Source organism: Prinia subflava, chromosome 2, assembly GCF_021018805.1.
Source record: "Prinia subflava isolate CZ2003 ecotype Zambia chromosome 2, Cam_Psub_1.2, whole genome shotgun sequence".
Classification (NCBI taxonomy): domain Eukaryota; kingdom Metazoa; phylum Chordata; class Aves; order Passeriformes; family Cisticolidae; genus Prinia; species Prinia subflava.
The window spans coordinates 31,830,977-31,853,883 of record NC_086248.1 but is presented as its reverse complement, the minus strand read 5'-3'; the positions used below and the strand labels follow the sequence as shown (position 1 = coordinate 31,853,883).

The 22,907-nt window shown below is 38.0% G+C and overlaps 1 long non-coding RNA gene across 1 annotated transcript in view; it reads right to left on the bottom strand.

The window, feature by feature from the left end:
* LOC134546608 (uncharacterized) overlaps positions 1–22,907 on the bottom strand; it is a 245,718-nt gene that overhangs the window by 117,903 nt on the left and 104,908 nt on the right. The window contains exon 4 of the long non-coding RNA XR_010079212.1: positions 13,059–13,276. This is a non-coding gene — a long non-coding RNA (uncharacterized LOC134546608). The remainder of the gene's footprint in view (positions 1–13,058; positions 13,277–22,907) is intronic.

Here is a 22,907-nt window from a genome sequence, read left to right as displayed (position 1 = left end):
TGCTTGCAAGAGACCAGGTCCTTAAAATTATTCATGTGCTTTCTGAGAAGCACCTGGAATGGTTAGGTTGTGGAAATGTATTGTAAATGACTCAAACTCTTAAACTTTATTTTTTTTTAACTGAAATTCAGTGTTAGTGTAAAATTTATCTCCTTCAAAAGTTCCATTCACCCTCTACTTTCAACAGGGAGCTACAAGGAAATGGGGGGTGTAGAGGGGGGAAGATTAATACAAATTTCAATTCATTTATTTCCTGGAAGTGATAATGTCTTTTGGGGAAAAATTTTTAAGGCAGTGGATTTTTTGGGCTGCAGCAGAGCTGACAGCACAGTGGTGACTGTACAGACATTTCTACCACCCCAAAGGTCATTTGCAAACTGCAGTAACTCTAAAATGTCAACTAACTGATGATGGATGGATGCAAGTACTCCTACAATTTACTTTGGCATCTAGATTGTGAACTCTGTAAATTGCAACCTGGCTATAAAATGAAGGAAGTTCTGTTTCACAGTGTGCATAAAGGAGTTGCTAAACAAATACAAGTACTGCATCTTGCCTGTACTAATTGCTGATGTGGGCTAAAGAACTGCTACAGGTTGAGCTTCTGTGCCTTTTGTATCTTAACACAGGAAAGTCAGAAGGGAAGGGGAGATATTGTTCTAGTTTGGTTTGAAAAACAAAATTATCTGTAGAAATAGTACAGAACATTTTTATACACCCTGTCATTCACCCCTGTGCGGGGGAAAATTACATGTTTAGTGTTTGCATACCAAGAAAACAGCTACTTGTTTTCAGCTAACAATTATCTGATCAGTTCAGTCAGACTCAAGTTTGAAAATAGTTTTTATAATGCATATATTCAAACTCATGAAAAATTTCCATACATAAATGAGCTGCAAAAAATCATATTCCTTTTTTTTTAAACCCCTATAGAATAGAGTGACAATTAAATCAATGGAGTTCCACAGAATCCACAGCATTTAAAGATAATTTGAGGTATCTGGAATACATAAGTATTTCCAGGGAGTGTCAGCTCGTTGGTCCTTTAGAATAAAGTCTCTCCCTGACTTCAGTTTTAGTTACTTTATCTTAATGTGAAACAACCCATGTTCAGCATTAATAAATAAGTGGTTTTGCAGGTTACAATGATTATAAATGCATTCCATTGTGTAGGCAAGGAATGAGTACAATTAGCAGAATCCCAGGGGACCTCAGAACTAGCATATAAATCTCTGTACATCCTTAAACTGACACCAGCTCGGCAATCACTGCTAAGAGGACTCTAAGGAAAGCCAGAGGCTGCAAGTCTCTGTACTGAAGAAGCACCAAGAGGAAGCTGAGCCAGTTTGCTTTGTTTGAACTGGGTTGCATATTCTACACACACACACACAAAAAAAAAAAAAAAAAAAAAAAAAAAAGGCCCACATCTGCTATTAAAATATGATTTCATAGAGAAATTGATTTCAAGAAGTGATATTTTGTTAAGGAAAAGGAAAAGGAGTACTCTGTAAGCCTAAGTAACATTTCTAAAAAACATTTTTCTTTACAAGTACCATGCGGCAAATTTTCATATGCAGCAAAATACCATTTCCTAGTCATGCTTCAGTACCAGGGCCCTGACCAAAGAAAAAGGATTTTGTTGAGGATTTTTAGGGCAAAATATTATATTGCCATCTCTCATGGTGCCCTAATCAAACCATGTCCTCTCAAATCAACACCCACAATCTCTGAGACAATTTAATTAACACCAATACCCTGAATGAAAATGTAGGACTACTATTTAGTTTCACAACTCATGCAAATCTGACACAGATCTAAATTCAAGGAAAATCAAGGAGCAAGGAGATTCACTCATCCCAACTGCAGTAACAATAGAATAGGCAGCTGAATTTTAGACCTATTTACACTTTTAAAATGGAGGCACTGAAACAAAGATCAGAGACTGCTTTATCATAGGTCAAGTTATCCCCAGCTGAAAGCTTTGGTACAGAATAATCACTAAAATGATCAGTCCTTAGAAGTCTCAAGTTATACTTAAGGAAAAACATTTGCAGAATTGGGATCTAAAACATCTGTCTCTGATGTAATTCAAGCAACATTAGTCACACTAATCTTTTCAGATTTCATTTGCACTTGAAGAGATATATTGAAAGTATTCAACCAACAACATGCCAGTTGTTCTGAAATGTACTCTTTGAATCAAACTGCACTAAAGCAAATCCTACATAGGGCAGATTGTTATAGGATTCATGTTTTCCCTGAAAATTCTCCCTTACAGATTATCTAGGTAACATATTCAGTAATAAAAAACCACTAGAAACATCTGCGTCTGTGGTTAACATTTTAGCCTTCTCATGAAAATTCACCTAAAATTTTAAAACGTGACAGCAAGGATTGTCTATTGAAGAATCTGAATCATTTGTTTAGACCACATTAGGAGTTCCCAGTGGATCAAGGGAGTTTATCTTTGCCTTCTGCTCAGCACTGGTGAGACACACTTGGGATGCTGTGACCAGCTCTTGGCACCTCAGAACGAAGGAGATGTAGAGAGACTGCAGAGTCCAGGAGTGGGTCCAGAGAACAGTGGCTGTTCAAAGTGGGGAAGAGTAGGCTTGGGGAACTTCTACCAATGTACATGGATATTGGAAGGGAGGGTGTACAGATGACAGAGAGAAACTCCTAGTGATATCTAGTGACAGAACCAGTGGGGGCAAACAGGAGGCTCTGCCTGAACATCACTTTTTTACTATGAGAGTGATTGATCACTGCCAAAAGCCCTGTGTAAAGCACTGTGGGAAGCAGTGATGGGAACCACAGTCAGTTCTCTTCCAAGGGAGGGTCCTGTGACAGGATAACATTTCTTGTTGACTTTGCCTTCTGCCCTTCAAATGCTATATTTCTCTCCATAAAATGGGGCCAGCACACCAAAATTAATAGAGGCTTGAACCTAGATTTATATAGATCTAATTTCAAATCAGGGCTGAACCATGAAAAGCAAGGGTTTGAATTCTTCCTTTGGCAGCAATTTTACCTGCAGAGAATGATGAACAATTTACCTCTAATAATGAAATGTTTGAAAGACTGCTGTACTTCCTGCTCTGGGCGTCACTACTGAGATCTGCTATACTTGCTTGTATTGTCTTTTCCAGTCAAAACACCTTTAAGGACTTTGGAGGGCTGCCTTTCCTGGGAACCTTGAGGGGCAGACAACTGCAGAGATTCTCAATTCTGTTAATAGGGTGGCAATTTCACATGCATGGCTGTAGGATTTTATCCTTTTATAAGTCTTCTAGAGAAAGGGGAGTTTCTTGTAAGTATGATATCTGGGTAAGTCTGTCTGTTGATCGTATCTGGAATGCTTGACATCAACTCTAATAATCTCAGTATACACACCTATTTCTGAAAGGCTGAGCATGCAGTTATAGCAACCTGGTCTGATTACAACCCAAAGTTAGCCATGCAGTATTTCCTTATTTTCCGTTCAGAAACACATTTATTTTACATCTGCTTGATTTTGTACTGGAAATATCATTCAGAAAGTTTGTGTAGTTTCTAGCCTAGGTAGTTTTCAAGGGCTCAGTAGATAATCATTGAGCAACTTCTGATCTCAAACCTGCTGCTGCTGGGAGCGGGAGGTTGAACTGCAGATATTTTGAGGTCTCTTCATCTCATTTTTCCTGTGATCCTATGTCAGGTTTTCTGCTTTATCTAAATTTTGCTACAAGTTTTGCTGATGCTTCTACAAAGGTTGTAAGTAGAAGATAAAATCTGACTGCCCTAATGTTGGAGCTATTATCAGGTCATCTGAATATGAGTGTAATTTTTTTCTGATAGAAAATGTCTGCTAACATGGTCCTGTTTGTTTCTAATTGACTGAGGTTCACTGGAGTTTTTTACCAGGTTGGAGACAAACTGAAGACAATCTTAGCAGAGGATTTTGTCTGTACAAGCAAGCACTACCATGGGCACTCACTAAAATATCAAAATATCATTTGCATTTTGAGTTGTGTAAGTTATCACCCGCATTGCTCAAAAGAGCTCCTGCTTCCTTCATTAGATGGCAGAGATCTGGAAAAGAAAAGCTGCCAGATTAATTTCAAGCTTCTTATGATTCTGCTGAGAGAGCTGGAAAAATAAGTGGGGATTTATCATATAAAAAATTCTCTTACTTTCAGTTTGTCTGAGTAAATTAGCCCAGGTGAAACTTTTGGGGATGATGAAATGGAAGATCTCTTCCCATACATGTCAGAGCTCTTAGCTACTTCCAGCACTGTCTATGCCTTATCCTTCTGTAACAATGTGCCTTTCCCACATAAACATGCTGTGTGGTGCTGTAATGATGAGGCTGCAGTTGGCCTCAGGAGTTTCTGAGTCTTGCCTTTTCACTTGATTAATTGCATCCAAATCTGACAGTTGGCGTTGGGGCTGGGGAGCCTCAGTCAGGAGCTTCCTTAGCTGCATTTCAAAAGCCTTTTTCATGTCTTGCAAGAACGAGTCACAAAGTGGACCTGCTACTGAGAAGTAAACTATTCTAATAGAAAACATGTTTTAAAGCACAGTTTAGCAACAAACCCTAACCGTCTGACAAGCATGCTGATGGCGTGTCCCTACCAGGTTAATATGACTTTATTCTGCTATCAGGTATGCAGGATGGCAAGCATCCCTCTATGTGAGAGAGAAGTGGGAATTAATAGATATTGGGAGGACTGATGAGCCAGCTGGGAGCCTGGGGAGTGAGAGGGGGAGAGGATGGGGGTGGTGGGAGGGGAGGGCACAGGGCTTTTTCTGGATCTTAGTAACAAAGACCTTACTACAAATGCCTTAATAAAATAGCTTAAGACAGAATAAAGAAAAGAGGGCAGATATTGCCTGTAATGTCTTATATCCCTTCAGATGTCTGGAACCCCCTGTTGGTGCTGCATTGATGGATAGGACCAGTGCAGAAAGTTATGGAAAAGTCCATCTAGGTTTTGCCTCTTTCCCCTCACTCCCATCTGCCTTCCTACCCTGCCCAATGCAGAACATGGGCAAGGCTGGTTAGTGTTACACCATTCCCAGCAGTGCCTCGCAAAAATAAAGAACATGAGCACAAACTGAATTACAGGAAGTTACAGTCAAACACAGCAAAAAACCAATTTTGCCATGAGCACAGACAAACCCTGGAACAAGGTGTGCAAAGGGGCTGTTGAGCCTCCACGCTTGGAGATACTTGAAACCCTGCTGGCTCTGTGCAGTCTGTGCTGGCTGTGTTTTGGGCAGGGCAATTGGACCAGACCATGTCCTGACATCATTTCTCACAACCCTCATGCACTGATTCCATGAACCAAAGTAAAACACATTTTGTAGCCTTCACAACTCAAGTCATTATTAAGACAAAGTTTCTAGACAGAAGCCAAATCTTTTCTACTCCAGCTAGTATCTTACCCAGAAGATTAAAAAACGAAAAGAATGTAGGATGTGTCTGAACCAAATTATTCAAAAGCTGAGAAATGTAAATTACGTGACTGCCTTAGCAAACTCTTTTTGACACTTTCTCAAGAGATGATTTTCTAAAATGTTCCTGACTATCCTTATCCAATCTTTTTAACACTTCAATCGGCATTAGTCATTAGATCTTTCAACTCTTCTAATGAAACAGTGAATACAATATTAACTATCTTCTTGTGGACATGTATTTTGATGCAAAAAGGACATGGTTCAAGATTAAACTTTACTTTTCTCATTTTTACAGCTCGTGAACAAGCAATGAGGTTCTAATCACTATTAGCTTTGCAGTAGTAGGTTAGAAATACTTTCATGTCTTTAAGATGCAGAAAAAATCTTCATAGCAATTTATATATTCAAAGCACATCTCCAAGCAACTCTGCCTGCAGCTGTGATTGCTCAGCAATTATTTAAAAGAAGCTTCAGGTATCAAAAGTTGTATCCCTTGATAATGCACTTTCAGTGTCCAGTTTTGAAGATTTCTGCTTAATTTGCTCTTTCTCATATACTAACTTTGTGGCAGAGGCAGGGACAGGAGGCAATTTCCCAAGCTTACATTCATCTTCTTTAGCCTTTCTAGTCTTTGCTATGTCTGTCATCACCCATATTCTCTGCATGACAGTCGGCTTCCTTATCCAATGAGGCAAGGAGGGATCCAGCTACCTCTGCTGTGCAACCTTAATTCACCAGAGGGCGTTGGGCAGATGGACCTTGAGCAGTAACAGGCACATGCTGTCTTTTGGAAGAACTTTGGCCACTGAATAGAGATTATCAAGTACACAGTCTGACAGCTAAAATATATTTGTGAGTTTCCTGAGTAGTCATTACAACTCTGGCCAAGACTGAATACTTCCTTCCAGCACTGGGTGAGTGTATGGAAAAATTCCCCGTGCTCCCCAAATTTGAAACCATAATGAGATGGAAGAATTATAGAGAAACAAGCTGAGTTCCTGTTTTTTTAAATCTGAAAGGCTTTTAAATTTTCGACATCCACCTTTTAAACCAATATACAGCTGTAGTCACAACACTTTTCCATATGGAGCAACCACAAGACAGGAAAAAACTACAAATCTGTGACTTGTTGATTACGGAGATATGGCAAGGCACCAGCTCCTGAACAGTTCATTTGTAGCTGTGTTTTTTCAGGACATCAGCCCTACTTATCTGTTTCGGTTCTTCTCCTATCTTTGTTATTTTTTGTGGCTAGTGTTCTTATACATGACTGAATATTCAGTGCAGTTTAATCTTTGTTATTGGGTACTTCAAAACTGTCTTGATCTCTACTATGCCCTGCAGGAATTTTGACTTGAGTTCAGAATGGTCTGAATTTTATCCAAATACATAGAGACATTTCCCCCACACACACTTGAAGATTGATCACCCTGGTCAATCACATTCTATCACTCCTCCAGTCATCTTCAGTGACCTTAAGTTGATCCTTAAGGAGTGATTTTTCCTAGGATATCAATTGTATGCTCAACAGAGAAGGAGAAATGACCAAAAAAAAAAAAAAAAAAAAAAAAAAGTAGAGGCGATAACGCTAAAAAATCAAAAAATCTGGGTGAGATAATGTACCCCTGTATAAGTTCCATTACACTGGAAGAAAGATTGCTGAAAAAAACCCATGCCATAATAATCTCCACTTAAGATGAGGTCCCTAGCAGCCGAATTCCATGTATATTTATAAGAACAGTTTGTGATGATAGCAAGATTTCCCAAGGATATTCTAGTGGAAAAAAAGGGCTCCATGCACACAGATTGCAAGCAAAAAGAACTGCAATACTCACTTGTTCTGTTCTTCTTGCTGTACTAGAGCAGTATTTATTTTAAACTCTGCTTGACTTGATCACACTTCCACATTGAAAATATCTCTATTACTTGTTGCATGTGTGACTCAGTCATTATTTATGGTTTCACTTTGAAAATCTTCCTTTGACTTAAGCAGTGAATTATCTATTTTAAAGTTTTGTCAGAGTCTTCACTCTGGATATAAAATGAATATTACTTAATTTTTAAAATAAAAAATATATATCATTTAAATTGTATTGTCAGCATTTGCTTATTCATTCAAGAAATCTGTGGGCCTGAATCACATCTGAGTTACAAAGTTCTACATTAATTGGCCTAATTTTTAAATAAAATGGATCAGAATAATTTCTAAAGGTTGTGAATGAATTTCTGATAGAGTCAATCTCAGAGGAACAAAGCGAGTCCTTGTTGAATAGCAGACCAATAGGAAAGGACTGTTCTGAAAGAAGCAACACTGAGTTCCTGTTTGCAGCCAGCAGGAGTAGGACTAGAATAGCTTTTCCTTGCTGAGGAGAAAAAGGAACTATCAATAACTGAGTAATTTTGAGTAGCGGAATCAGAAAAGGAACTTGATATGTTCAAGCTCCATGGTACCTTTTATGACTAAGTTCTGTGTAAATGGTCTGTTACCTTTTAGCTCGCTGCCAGTGACTTCCAGGAATTCACTCTAGTTCCTTCACAATAAAAGCATGATCCAAACACCAATAATGAAGCTCTAGATTTAACCAAACGCCAGCAAAATTCATGTATCAGTCAAGGGTCTCACTGTCATAGAATCACTTGTGTTGGAAAAGACCTCTAAGATCACCAAGTCCAACTGTTAATCCAACACTGACCAGTCCATCACTAAATCATGTCCTAATCTTGAACAATTTTGTTCTTTTGCAGAAGCATTCTCCTTCCCTCAGGGTTGCTTCAAGGCTCTTACTTCTGTGTATGCAGAGGGGTCTTTATAGGGCCAAAAGCCCTCATTGGTACAGGGAAAATTACAGTTGAGAATGAAAAATAATTCCTGTGCAGGTAAAGATTTTCAGAAGTGTTTAAATGACTCAGGAACCATAGCTCTCTAAAAATAATACTGACTTTTGAAAATGCCCATCTCTTCTTTCTTTGCCCTGAAAATTGACTATTTATCTGCAGTTGGTTTTACAGAACCAATACTAGTAATGGGTGGTTCAATGTTTCTTGAAGAAGAGGGACTCATCTGCTGAAACATGAAATAAATGAAGTTCTCCAAAGTCAATGCATATAAAAAATATTTCATTTCACAAAACAGCTTACTTCTGCTGAAGAAGTTATAATTTTGCTTAAGCAATCAGTATATGATTGAAAATAAACAGCCTGAAGTGAATATTTCATTATAAGGAATTTTACCCTCAACTATACTCAATAAAACAAAAATTACTCTGACTTGCTTGTAAAACTAAAACAAATTTGGTCTTTTACTCTGCTGTTGTCTTGCAGCTTTAGTGTAAAATTCCATTCCAGGCAACTAGATGCGGTTGTCTGCTATCTCACATCTCAAATTTAAATGAATCAACTGGTCAGTCTAATTAAATTTCAGATATATAAAACTGCTTTTGTTATGCTACTACTCTATCTTATAAATGCCTATAACTCCATTAAAGATATAAGAAAAATGGCAACAGTACCACCTGAGCAAGCATTTCAAGTGCTGATGTGCTACACAGAAATTATCAATTAACACATTCTTTTTCAATTATTACCTAGAAATAGTAATCCTCTTTTCCTGTTCCTTATTTAGCATCTTGGAGCAAAACACCAATCAACTACATTCCACAGATTTTTAAAAATAACTATACAGAGCCTCTGAAGGAAGAAAAGGTTTCACTTCCGTTTCTGGTAGCAAAATGTGTGTCATCACATTCCTGTTATAGAACCCTGCATCACAGAAGTCAATGTGGAAGACATATGCTATCATCTCTGCTGCAAGGCAGCACTTCTTGAATAAACATTGAGAGCAGTAGACACAACAGCACTGCAGGACCACTTACATTCCACATAAATAGGGATATATAGATATATATAGCAGTTAATTCCCATACTAAATGTTGAAATAGATGGTAGAAGGTAGCGACATGAATATTCTTATAGGAAAAAGTTCTTTTCCTCTGTTATATGAAAGGTGAAAAGGATAACCCATGTGTTTAAAATATGTTAAATTCGAATAATTTTTCAGTTTTGGTTAAGGAAACCTTTTTGGTGGGTTTTTTGGGGTTTTGGGGGGTTTTTGGGGTTTTTTGGTTTTTGGTTTGTTGGTTGGTTGGGGTTTTTTTTGTTTGTTTGTTTGTTTTGTTTTTTATGAATTCCTTTGGTATCATTTTACTTTACATAAATCTCAGTAAACTCAGTTTCATGTCTTAGCTAGTACAATTTCTTTTTCTTCAGACTATCAGTTAAGATCTGTTAACCAAGTGTTTCCGTTACTTCTGGGATCTATTTTTTATAGTAAATCTATTGGCATAAAAGGGCATCTGTCTTATCCTTTAAATCTCATTTACACATATTTGTTCTTCCCACACTTTTCCTTCCCTTTCCCTCCTATACAGATGACTACCACTTTCGTTTGAAAGGAAAAACAGGGTGGAGGAAAAAAATAGTTCTTAAAAGCTAGGCTGGAAATTAGCTAGCAGCTATTTTCATAGAATTTTTTCCCAAGTCTTTATAAGCACTCCTTTCCTAACTAACAGAAAAAAAGAATTGTTTCATAAGATAGGCTTATGAAAACCAAACAGACAAATATTCAATAAGGTGCTATGTGGATACCATGGTAAAGGAAATATTAATATAATTTTTCTTTCACAAAAGGATCAATTGTATAGAAGCCTGCCAACAAATCAGGGAAATACAGTGCTTGTTCACTGATGATAGGACCAGGACCAATGGGTTATAATACTGAAGTGTTTCATATTTAGGATACCCCATGGAATACTGAAGTTAAACTGCTGGAGTTTTCATCAATGGATCTCTCCTCTCCTCCCCTCTTCTCTCCTCTTTTCTCCCCTCCCCTCCTTTCCCCTCCACTCTACTCCTTTCTCCTCCCCTCTCCTCATTTCTTTGCGTCTCCCCTCCCCTCTCCAAAGCTGAGTAGTCCTGATTTCATGAAAGGAGTAGGGTACAAAAAGGTTTTTGCAGACCATTCCTTTTTAAAATAAAAGCTTTTAGTTTGAAGTTCATCCATTTGCAATCTTTTTTTTTTTTTTTTAACTTACAAGAGAACCACATATTTAATTCTATGCCTTTAGGAAACCATTTCCAGTTTGCTGAAGCAAAACAAACAAGCAATACTCCTTCAGAAGCCCATTACATGCATTTTCCCATCCATGCATGGCCTTGGAGCTAATCAGGGAGTCCCCATGGGGCAGTCACAGGAAAATGTTGGGGCCACAGGAAAAGCTCCCAGTTCTTACAGAGAAAGAAAAAAAAACCCATTTAAGAAGTAGCTGCCTGTGAAGGTTTCTCACATGTGTGCAATTCCCCAATTCCCATTCTCAAATTCTCTTGGTTTTCCAGATTTCTTCCTTTTTTTTTTTTTTTAGCTGGATATAATTTCTTCTGCTAAAACTTTAAATGAAAGTAGAAAATGTTTTGTATTTTCACAGAAAGGCAGTAGTGGATGGAGAAAGAGAGGCGAGCCATAGCATTTTCACGCACTGTTCACAGGTGAAGAGGTAAACACGGATCATCAGTGATCAGTCATGGATCAGACACAGGCTGCGGTCTCCCCGGCAGTAAAGACATTCTCACTGCCCTCTCAGCTCCACCCAGATACCTTTTGTTCAGTGCACAGCCCTGCTAGCCATTGTTACCTGTAGTCTATGCCACACCCAGAGACAGTGAAAGAACACCAGGAGAGAATATTACACCTGCCAAAATTGGGGCATGGCTCCCAAAAGCCCTGAAGAGTTCAGACATCTGCTACATTAAATGGGTTACCAAAAGCAAGTGTGAATGTCAATGGAGAAATTATTCTTGTGCTCAAAATTAATATTGTAAATATTTTCTTCTGATGCCACCAACCACATTTGCAGGTTTAACAGTAATTACTGCCTGTTCATTAAAAGAGTAGGTTGAAACTTGATAGAGTCTGTTGTTTGTTGTTTGTTTGAGGACAGTTATGCCGAACCAATAAATGAGTGGTCATGGAAGAGCAACTGGAAGAATGATGGTAGGGTTGGGAATTGGGAATTGCCACAGGAAGATCTCGCCCCTGTGTCTTCCACACTTGTTAGATCTAACATCTTCAGAAACTTCTTATCCACAAATCCACCATATGCAACAACAGGATCACTGGGTGGATGGATGCCACCAGTTTTTTCAAATTATCATACTGTAGACACCACAAAGATATTTAGGAAAGAAATTCAAAAGTAGACCTGCAAGTTTGTTGCATGCAAGGGACACAGCTAGAAGTTATGTAGCTTTGTGTAATATTGAAGGGTAGCATACAATTGTATTATGCTGCCGTGGTTTAGGAATGATATTCCCCTATTTAGTACTCCCACTAAAACCATGTGCCACTCCCCCTCACTCCTCCAATTGGAAGCACAAAAGGCAAAGATCATGGGTTGAGATAAGAACAATTTGCTGGAAACAACAGTGAGATAAGAAAACAAACCCTAAATGGCAACAATACCAATGACTGAGAGTATAAGAAAAGAAATTATTCATGCAGAAAAATGCCAGATTATAACAGACAGTACTGGATGGCTTCCTGCACCTGACTGAGCACCTTCTCCCTGGAAAAGTGTCTCTTTTCCCTGACCCCAGCAATCATGTGAGGTGGTATGGAATAACCATGTCCTGGCCATGCCCCCTCCTGTCTACTGCAAAAAGTAAACCTGGCTGGAACCAGGACATCTGTCTTAAGATCCCACCTAAGTACAATCCTAGGATTTCTATTGTAAATGGAGCCCTTAACACTACCAGTTTTGGCACCACAGCGGTTCTGTGTAAAGTCACCACACAAACCCACTTAAAATAATCATACTGAGACATAATAGGGCACTTGAAATGCTTTTCTGAAGAAGAGACATCAGGCAGTTTGAGATGAAACTCAGTGCTCTGTGTGCATCCAGAGTTCATTGCAGCAGCACGAGATCAGTGCCAACACAAGTGGGAGCAGAGCAGCTGCTGCAGTGTGACATGCCAGCCAGGCTGGTACACCCCACCCCGCACAGCACAGGTTACTTGCTTAAGGAGCATAGCAAGCTGGGTCTTAACTATCCCTGGGTACCCTCCAGCAAGTGGATGTATGTCCCCCTTCCTCACTCTGTGTGCTGTTTTCACAGCCTCCATTTCATAGTAAGTCAAAAGAAAATATTGCCTCCATGTTCCATGCTCTGGTGCTACTACAAGTTTAGAAGTCTTCGTTCATTTCTGCACTTTTTAATTAAATACTAAAGAGGAAAAAACCCAGTCATCATCAGTTCTGGTACAAGAGATCAAATCAAGTATTAAATGGAAAAACTATGAAGTATGTAACTGTGTGAGCAGAACAGAATGAGATACAGAATCTTTGACCTCTGCATTTCTGGTTAAAATCTACACACAGCTTTACAGTCAGTTATAAAAAGTATCTTGCCATTTGACTCATTTCTGTATGCCAAACTTCTAAAGGAAATTTATTCGTAGTTATATTTGAATCACTATCTATATGCCTTGACACTTCAAATCAAAACACTAGAGGAATCTAATGATTTTAATTCTAATGATTTAAAAAAAGAATTAAATTTAAGTCCTACCTGGTCTTCTGTATAATTTTACCACTGGGAAATCTCTCAGGAGTCGTTTCTAAGTCACAGACTTCAAAATCTGATGAAGTTTCTAGCCTGAAAAGTCATCTTCTTGCTCCGACAAACCTATATCTTTTTGGTCATTCCCTTAACATTGTCCATCCAACACCGATTTGTTGTTCCTCAGACTTTGTACTGTTTGTTTTCTCACTGGAGGCATGCATTTTCTAAAAAGCAAAAATACAGCAGTAGCCAACAGTCATAATATGCACAATACAACCCAGAAGGTACATATATCACTTCTGTAGACTTCAATAGCCTTAAATTGATTTGCTCTTTTGTCCATAACAGAACAGCTGTGTAGTTCAGTGCAATCTGAAATCCATCTAAACTAGTATGCTGAGCCAATTTTACAGGGCAGTCATCCAATGTGAAAATGTGAGGTCTCCATACATTAATTTCACTTTTCTCCCAGACATAATGTTGTCTCTGAGCCCATCTCTATATTTAGATGTCTGCATCCAGGATGTCACAGGTGTGTTATCCTCAGCACCAGTCACAGTTTGTTTAAAGCCAGTCCATATACATAAATAGGTTTTGGATACAACATCAGTAAAAGTTCAGCAGAATGCTTCTTGAAATATGAGATAAAAACCTCCATTTTACACCAATGAATTATTACCATGTTCTACACAGTCAAAGTTAAAAAAATCAAGACAAAGGAAAAATCAAGACAAAGGAAAAAAAACCCAAAAACTTGCTTGTGCAGTATGTGGACAATCCCCATGAACTACAATAAAATGCCAAAATTGGCATGTTTACTAAAAGGATTTTGTGATATAACCTTCATCCCACACATTGAAATCTTTTTCTCTGCAGTTCTTTAGTTCTTACCAACACCATAGATACCACACTGGGAGACACAGTGGTCATATATGAAAAGAAGTCTGAGGAAAGTGGAAAACAAAATGTAACTTAGAGAAAGGTACAGAATGAAAACACTTGAATATTTAAATATACTTGGAGATTTGGATGACAGAAATGCAATACAAATAACTTCAAGATGTCCAAGTTTTATGTTTGTTACACGTGTTTTTAAATAGAGTTTTACTTCACAGAAGAGTGGGGGAAAAAAGGTGTAGGTAGCTCCAAAATGTTCAGCAAACATCCACACTGCATCTGAAAATATCTTATAGCAAAAATAAGGCCAACAGTAAAGCACAATAGCAGCAGCCATGAGGACAGTGTGATAGTAGAGCATCATCAGCACCTTTTTTCGGCATACAATACAGGGAATTCATCACAAATCATTTTCAGATAGACTGTACCCTGTTCTACGGTAGAAAACTACAACAAAATAAACATCCTCCCTTAAAAGCATCTCTGTTAATCTTATCAAGATAACATTTCTTCTCACGTTAAATCTAATCATCAGTTAAGCTCTGGACTATACATGGAGTGCAGACCTGGTTATCTCCCAAAAGCATTAGTCATAAACCTCTAAGTTAATCCAAACAAAAGCCTGTCTTTCTGCTGAAGTCATCCTTGAGTGTCTGTATTCAGCATAGTTCCAGAAACCAAATCAAAGAACTGAGTTTAATGAGTTGAATGAAGGAAAAACACTCACACAAGCGGATTCCACTTCATCTGTGTGTCCTGCATAGCAGACACCAGACTCAAGTGACAGGGGTTCTCTTCTTTAAGGAGTGACAATGTTGATGTCCAGTACCAGTTGGTGTCATGCAGACTTTTTGAATTTGCAGAGAAAAGCAGAGATCTCCTAGGAAGGCTGACCTCCAACACCATTAGCTGTGAAGTTGTGCTGCTGACCACAAAAGCTGTGCTGTGCTCATATAGTTCTTTCAGAATAAAAAATAAACTCATTAAAACTAATACTAGCTGTTTCCACTCATTCTGCAACATTCAAAACCTCTTCACACAGCCTAAAGTACAAAGTTCCTGCTTTTCCCACTTCAGTCCTAACACTGCCTTTCTCCAAAAAGAAAAAGGAAAACATTGCTCTGAAATGAACAGCTGAAAACTGTAACAGATGAGGACAGCACAGCAGGATTAAATAAATGCTTAAGAAGCAGAAATATTTTAGTGTTTTCATGTAAATATTCCTAGTGCTGGATAAAATAATTAAAAGGCATTGTTTGCAGGGGGTTTCTGAATTTTTGAATATTGCTTTTGAACTTACATATCAGTTAAACATATTTATCCTTTTAGTGATGAATGTTGCCATAAACAAAAAGAATAAATAATTTCTTGCAAGTTCTCTTCTCAGCAGCCTTTTTTTCCAGCACACTAGAAGCAAAAGCAACACGGACTGGAGGTGCAGATGCGCTCCTCACATTTTTTGTGTCAGCATGGAGAGAAAACTAACTCTTCTTCAACACTGTGCTGTATATTGCTTCTGCAACTCACAGCAGTAGCGTGAAGATTTCTATGACTTATCAGCACTTTAGAGAGAGGCAAAGGCTAAGTTTTATTATTATTAGCTTAATTTCTACTCCTTCTTCTTCACACAAACACTTACTTCTGGGCCCTAGAGAAACATTTACAACAGCAGTCTCATTTCTTTCTCTTAATACTGGCTTTAATTAAATGTTGTTTTTTCCCTACTTAGCTGGGTGGCATGGGACACAGGAATTATTTGAAAGGACTTGGGAGTGGACACAAGGACTGATAAAGTGGAATTCATCATTTCTATGCTAAAGGAATAACTCATTTTCTGTCAATCTCTTTTCAACTAGTCCCTGTCCAAAGCACTGTGACTTGCTTCTGCAGTGTGTCAGCCAAGATTACCATCAGGTAAAGAAAGCATGATTACTGCACTACTCCTATGCTTGGAAAAAAAAGGAGTATCAGACATTTGTGACATGGTGAATATTGCTTGTAACCAGAATGCAGAGACCCTTCATTTCTCACCTTTATTAAGCTTTTATCACACCTGAAACATTTGTCTGGAATTGGTCAACCCAAGACAGGGAACAAAGATAATTCACTGCTGCAAGAACTGACTCGCATTAAAATCCACCTCCCTTCTCAAATTTTCAATCTGGCTTCAATTAGGAAAAATAAATTGAATTTTTTTCTCTTCTCTAAACATGAGTTAAACAAATCTCTAACTGTATACTTCTAGACATTTGGCTGTAAAGAACCAAATTTCATTCTTATATGCATGGGTATATCTTTTATGTAGCCAAACCTAATGGGAAAGGAGCAATACATAAAGGGGAAAAACTCCTTTTCTGAGACAATGTGGAAAAAAGTTGATCATCTCTTTCATCAAACCAATCCTAACTTAACAGGGATGGTATAAAGAAGAAATTTGGATTTGAAGTCTGGTATGCCAGGAGCCAGGAGACTAATTTAAGCTTAGTAAACAACAGAAAAAACAAGCCACAGGCAGCTTGGCCAACAGCTCTTGTGATCCAAAGAGGTGTACAGACAACATGTAATTATTGGAAAAACACATCTAATAAAATCATGCTCTAACTCCTGGCAACACAGTATTCAGTCTTCTGCCTTTATAGCAGCTGTAGTGCGTTGCTTCCAGCAGCTGCCTCTATCCATCAATTACCGCCGTGCCTTCAGAATTCTGTACTGCTCCTCTTGTCCCTGAAATAGAGCTGCCTTTTGAAATGGGTTTTCTCCTCTCACTGGTTATTTTGTGGGACAGGTACTGTTGTGACAGTAGCTGTGACAAAGGGTTTTGGTGCTTGAGAGCCCATGGACTGCTGGTTGTGCATCACAGAGCTGAGCAGTCAGGACGTGGCTGTGCATTAGTGGGTTGCTAGCAAATTTCTAGGGCGGTTGGTTTGCAGAGTTACAGCTCCAGAAGGCATCTCCAGAGGTCATCTAGACCAACCTCAGTCCACACCTTCACAGCTGTTCTACCAACTTGATCTTGAAATCCTGCACCAAGAGGGATTCTATACATGCCTAACACGACAGAATTTTTGGGTTCTACCATCAAGAGAACTTATTTACAAATCATCTCTCAACAAAAAAATTTGCTTCATTGATTCTTCTGTTCTGCATAAGATTGGAAATTTTGTTTTAAGGATATTCTTCATCTGTTGAAGCACTTTTCATTTGCAAGATATGGGGTCTAAACATTCCAAATCTAGAAATAAACATAGAAATTTTATGCTAACTCAAAACAGAACCAACAGACCTGTATGCATTGCCATTACAGTATAGATCATTGCACATTTAGATGTCATTATCTTTATTTCAGGTATTCCCAAATAAAGCTGTTGAAGTTGAGAGCAGGGGTAAACGAAATGGCTCTGTCATAACCATGCTGTGTGAACATTTATTTGCAAGTATGATGGGGACACCTTTATGTTCCATCTGTCTCATTATTTCTAATGTTTTGATATTGTAGAACCTGTCAAAAGAGAAAATTTATACCCACATCTGAAATCCCTAATAGTCTAAAACAAGAAAATAAATCTTTTGGAATCATTGTGTTCACAATTATATGATTGCAATTAATATAAAGCAAAAACAAATTTGAAATACTAGAAACCAATAAAATTTAGAAAAGTAGAAATTTTTTGTAACTCCAGAAAAGATTTTTTTACTTGATGAATCTTTAAATGTTGTCAAAAGCTCAACGGAGTAGGGGTTTTTTGTTCTTCTTTTCCAACTATTCTGCAGTTTTATTCTGTAAAATATTGCTAATTAATTTACAATAAGAAATATCTTTAGACAAACTTCAAGAGTTATGAGCCATTGTTGCTGTCCAGAACACATTTCCCTTTTCTAATCCTTGGTTTCAATCAAAATTTCTAATCGCATACATGTACCCATGTCAGTTTATGAATAATTAAATAATGGAGGGAGTGGTATGATATATTTTAATGTACAATCCATTCAGAATCCATAGATAAAGCTAACTCATTGTTAAAGGTCATGAGAATGAAGATGATAGGAGTATATTAGATTAGAGACCACAGCACTGAAATTCTCAGAGTAAAATTTCATTTGGTCTCTGAAACAGGCTAGTGTTAATAAATACACAAAAATTAAATAATAAAAGCCAGTAGCAGCTGTCAAATCTGCAGCATTTCTCTGTTCATTTTTTAATTTGTTCTACCTCATCTGGAGGAAAAATGAAGAACAAGCTGTATGTTACTGTATGCTTCTGAAGGCAAAGAGTAACAGGAAAACGAACTAGGATAATGTGTGTGGAGATGCAGAATGACAGGTACATGAATTGCTATTTCTGTTCAGTTTTTCCTTTTTGTTTTACTAACACCAACAACTGAAGAAAGGCTGGTTTTGGCAAAGTGAATAAATCAAAGCTCTCGTAAACTGTAATAAGTTTTTTACCTGATTAACTTCCCCTCCAAGGACACTTTAGCATTGTCTACTAAATCTAGAGCAAGAAATTAAATGCAACTTGATTGAGGCAGTTTAAGGACCTGTCAGCACAGACTAGTGTCTGAGATCTTGAAAGCCAGGGACATCTGCTACAGTAATGTGCTGGTGTGACAGAGTATAACCCACATATGTTTATAACCCACAGTGGTTTAATGTTGCTTAAAAAAACTGCCATGTTTTAATCCTGTTTTAATGGTGCTACATGTTGAAGGACACTCAACAGCCTTTATCTTCCACTTGACTCTCACAAGATGGGCCAACCTTGCTGGCCAGTGGCAGGGGGGATTTCTTGCTTTTCACAAGAGAATGTATACAAACTGTATTTGCAGCAACAGTTAAAAAGGTAAATAGTTGTCTTCAAATACCTAAGTTTTAGTCAGTAGTCATAAAATGCACCTCTGAACATCTATGTTTGCAACAACATCTTGTTAGGAATCGCTTAAAATAGATTTTCTTTTCTTGATTATAGACGTTCTTCAGTAACTAAGAATAGCTCACAGTCTAAGACTGTTAGTTGTCTGTTACTGGCTGGTGTGTACACAGTCTCATCAGAGTTCCTTGCAAAAATCAGGACTTACATCGTTACACTAAGTTCCCTTCACAATGAACTATTTTTAATTCTCTCCAAATACATTAAGAAAATTAAAGAGGAAAAAAAAGCTAAGAAAAAAAACCCCTGCACTTTTTCTTTTGCAGAAGCAAAGCAAGTGATACTGAATATATGTTCAAAAAGAGCTTCATTTATTTGTCTAGCTACTGCCTGTACACCACACTGATAGATTGGGCACTGTTTCTCCAACCATACTAGGTACCTTCAAAGAAAAAATGAAGAATACAATAGTGCAGTTGGAAAACATGTTTTTCATCCAAGTAAAACCTGAATTTGCTGTGATATAATGAGAAGAAGTTTTTCAGTTATTTATTTTTCTCTGTGAAATTACAAAAGATTTATCTAAGACTTGAGTAAAGCACAGAACAGAAAGAGGAGATATACTGTGAAAACACAGCTATATATCTTACAGGTGATGTTTTGGAGGAAAAGTTTTAGAAAAACAAAAGAAAGTGCTGCATGAGATGCAGTCCTGCTTAAATCTCTGAATATGACAATATGACTTGTGTGTCCTGGAAGAGCATAGCATACCTGAATGCACAATCAGAAGCCGTGGTGCCCAGTGCATTTGCCTTAGACAAGTGCCAAGAGTGAGATTTTGCCCAATGGATAATATTGAAGAAGGTCTCTGAAAAACTCTTTCCTCTGTCCCCGTCAGATTTTTAGTAATAATTCAGAAATAGGTAGATCTCGACTTACAATTATTTACTCACAATGGTCTCTTGGTTATATATAAGACTAGCTGTGCATGCCTGGGGCAAGCTTTGTTACATCTTTCTCTTACAGGAAGGGACAAACTTGAGGAAATGTGTTAGATTTAAGAGCTGTCTGTGTTAGTCATCTGTCAGATCTAGAGCTTTTGTAAACTTGATAAACACAGCCTTCAGTTAGGGGTGGCACAAAGATATTTCTTACCAAAGCAGAGATGGAAGGACCATGATTTTATAGGTCTCCAATTCCTGCACATACTACTTGAAAGATAAAATACCTCTGTATTTGTCAATAGATGCCATGAAGAAACAACAACTGGGGAAGATGGTAGTGAAAACAGTATTTTTCTGTATCAATGCAGATCTTTAAATGGATTCCAAGAATTCCTCATTTTAGGATGAGACCTTCAATGGCACATGTAGAAAAGAAAACTACACTTGCACTAAGATAGCTCTGAATGACTTAGACTAGCCCTCAACTCCTTTCGTCATTGTTTAATGGTGTATTTCCCTCCACAAATAATAGAGAGGCGTAGAACATCCACAGTACTTTTTGCCAAAGTGACACCTGAAAGGCTTTCACTTGTTGCACTACCTCATGTCAAACGTTGACAGCAACCCTAAGTTTGTCCAGTAATCCCAGCTACCGGAATCCTTTATTGCTGTTCTGGCCCAAAGTGCCATCTCTAACAAAAACATAACCAAACATAACAATATACCCGTTCACTGGATGGCAAATAATCTATGAGGTGAAGCAAAAAACGATCCATGTTCTGATTGAAATGTTGCTGCTATGGGAAAGGACTCATTACTCTATTGAACTTTGACAAGTAGTTTGCATGTATTGCTTGCTAACAAAGACTAATTCCTGGCTTAGGTATCCCCCTCTGAAGTAAAATGCAGTGTCCTAGTTCAGGACAAATTTAGGGGAAAATTCCCACAACTCCCTCCTCCACCACCGGGTTCAGGAGGAATTTCCTCAGAGGAAAAGTGGAAAAAACTTGTTTATTGAGAAACAACGAAAAAACACTCCCCAACACAAGAAAAACAGTCCGAGATGACAAGAAATGTTTTCACCAGTCCAAGAGAGGGTGAGCAGTCTCTGCTGGGGAGGGTGCCAAAGCTTCTTTCAGGTGCAGACTCCGGGGGGTTTTCCCTTGATGTTCCCAAATCAGGGCCCGAAGCAGGTCCGATGTCTTCAGGGAAGGGAGGAAGGAAAGAAGGGAAAACACAAAAGCAGAAAAATGGCAAAAAGCAAGCAAAAAGCAGAAAGCAAGAGAGCAAAGCCAGCAAAGCAGCCTAAAGCTAGCAGCAAGCCAAAAGCAAGCAGCCGGGGGAGGGGCTCAGCTATAGACAAAACAAACTGAGAGCACGGGAACAGGGAAAAAAAAAACCCCACGATTTGGGATACAAAGCATGAAAATGTCCTGTCACCCCAGGACATGCAGCTACAGCACATTGTAGTGTGGGTTTGTTTGTTTAATATGTTCCATCAACCAAGGAGATTTCTAGTCTAAAATATTTTGTCAGTAACTCAGCTATTGGTTTTGAACTTTGTCAGTGTTAACTTCTTACTATAGTCCAGTTATATAAATTACTAATTGATCTGCTTGATGCTAGTCACTAAAGAACTTTCCCATTGCTACTGGGAAGGGCCAAAAAAAAGGCACACACCTGAGTAGAGGTTGTCAGCAGCAGAGCTTCATCTGGCACTTTGATCCAGTATCTCCTCTACTGACATTAGACTCTTCAAATTTCTTTATTGCACCTGAAAGACCTTATTTTAGTTAAAAAATTTACTATTGTTCCTCATGAAAAGAGTAAAACCCACTAATTCTTACAATTTTATCTCAACTTTTAGGGTGTGCCCCATACATTCACTTTTTATAGTGCTAGCTCACGTATTTTATTGGTGTGAAGATATACCCTCAAAGAGTTGTTTGCTAGATTCACCAGCTTCACAGAAGAAATTATGGCCAGTTGCTTGAAGTATTTGCCTCTAGAGCTCAGAACTTAAAAGGAGTTATAGCAAAATGACAGAGAAACTCAAGTGACATTGAAAATCAGTAGTACAATACTGTGATGTACTGACCCTCAGCATATAAATGTCATACACCTTCACATCATTTTTTTATGAATTAGCTATATCTGGAAAAGCTGCCAATGCTTAAATTTCCAAAGTTTTGTCAGCATATTCTGATGCTGAAATGAGACTGGTGAAATAAATCTGAGTGACTTTTAATAACCCTTTGGTACTGAAATGGATGTTTCAGCACAGTAGATTTGTTACTTCTTGTTGAAGTATCTTGCCTTCCTATTAACAGAACTTGCTCTGAAGATTTGTTTGTTTTCTTGATGATGTCAGAGAAAATCTTTCCTTTATTTATTTTTTATAACTAACACCAAACCCAAAATTTACAAATTTACTGGTTTGTATATTCCTTAAAAACCATTACGATAAAATCACTCAAACTTAGACTTTATCTTGTTTTAAACTGTCCCTTCCCATACATAAGTCTCATGTAGGCCATGACTATGCACTGTGTGAATGTCTCTTCTCTCAAAGCAAGCAAAGAGCCACTCAAGATGTCTTCACTCTACACAGCACTCCAGCTGTTGGCTTTTATTCAATAAACACCTACTAGGAATAAGCCAGAAAAAAGCCAGAGCAGCAGCAAGGCAAACATCAAATATTAACAAGGCTGCAAGGGAATCCCTGACTCACAACAAAGGATGGAACAGTGCAAGTCTCCATCTCCAAATTTTTGTTAGGGTGTAAGGTGCAGTAAGAAAAAGTGGTGCATTTCCACTTCAAGGATGTTGATGGAGCCCAAGTAAAAATTGTGAGAGAATAGAAGAACCAGAACTATTGTTATTTTTTTCACTGGAGGTGTTTCAAAAGGAAAAATATAACTATGTGTAGAAATAGTTGAAGGAGTGATCTCTCCACCCACACAGGCACCCAAAACATAAGATAAAAGGAGCAGTAGGAACTGAGATACAGACTGAATTAGTGAGGTTGCCAAGTACTGAGTATAACTTCTTCAACTCCTTTATTCTTTCATCCATTATAAAGGACAAAAGGGAGACCTTTGAGAAGTGGGGAAGAATTATCTCGTAGCTGCTCAGCACATGGCAAAT